The sequence below is a fragment of the Propithecus coquereli genome, unplaced genomic scaffold (genome assembly GCF_000956105.1).
Source record: "Propithecus coquereli isolate 6110/MARCELLA unplaced genomic scaffold, Pcoq_1.0 Scaffold125, whole genome shotgun sequence".
Classification (NCBI taxonomy): domain Eukaryota; kingdom Metazoa; phylum Chordata; class Mammalia; order Primates; family Indriidae; genus Propithecus; species Propithecus coquereli.
In genome coordinates this window covers 161,871-162,711 of record NW_012136636.1, presented here as the reverse complement: position 1 = coordinate 162,711, position 841 = coordinate 161,871, and positions in this window count along the sequence as shown.

The window sequence follows — 841 nt, the reverse complement described above, 5'->3', positions numbered from 1 at the left end:
ATATAAATGATTATTCTTATTTTTTAGTTTCATAAGATGAATTATGAGGTCGTTGATTTGATACATGTCTTACTTTCTACTAAGGGTGTTTAGTGTTATAATTTCCCCTCTAAGCATTTTAATGGCATCCCACTAATTTTGATGTTGTTTCATTTTCATTTAGTTCAAATATTGTTTCATTTCACTAGATATTTCCTCTTTGACCATGGTTAGTTATAAACGTGTTAAATTCTAAATATTTGAATTTCAAGTTATTTCTTTGTTGCTGCTTTCTAATTTAATCTACTTATAATCTGAGAACAAACTTCATATGATTTACTTTCTATTAAGTTTATTGAGATTTGTTTTATAACTCACAATATGGTTGGTCTTGGTAAATATATAGCATGTACATGAAAAGAATGTGTATGTTGCTGTCATTGGGTGAAGAGGTCCATAATTGTCCATTTGGTCTAATTGCTTGATAGATTTGTTCAGTTTACCTTACAGACTTTCTGCCTAACTGAGCTACTAATTACTGAAGAGTGTTGAAGTCTCCAATAATTGTGGATTTGTGTGTGTTTCCTTTAAGATACATTATTTTTTGCCTCATGTAATTTGCTTCCTTATTTTCTGTACATTTAAGATTTTGAGATTTTCTAGGGCAATTGAAACTTTGTCACTACATGATATCCTCCTTCATCTCTGATAATATTTTTATTCTGAAGTCAAATTGATCTGATATTAAAATGGCCATGCAAGCTTTTTGGGCATTGGTATATCTTTTACTGTAAGCCCTTCTTTTTCTTTATATTTGCAGTGGATTTTGGAGATAGCATATAATAGGGTCTTTCCTTTTTTT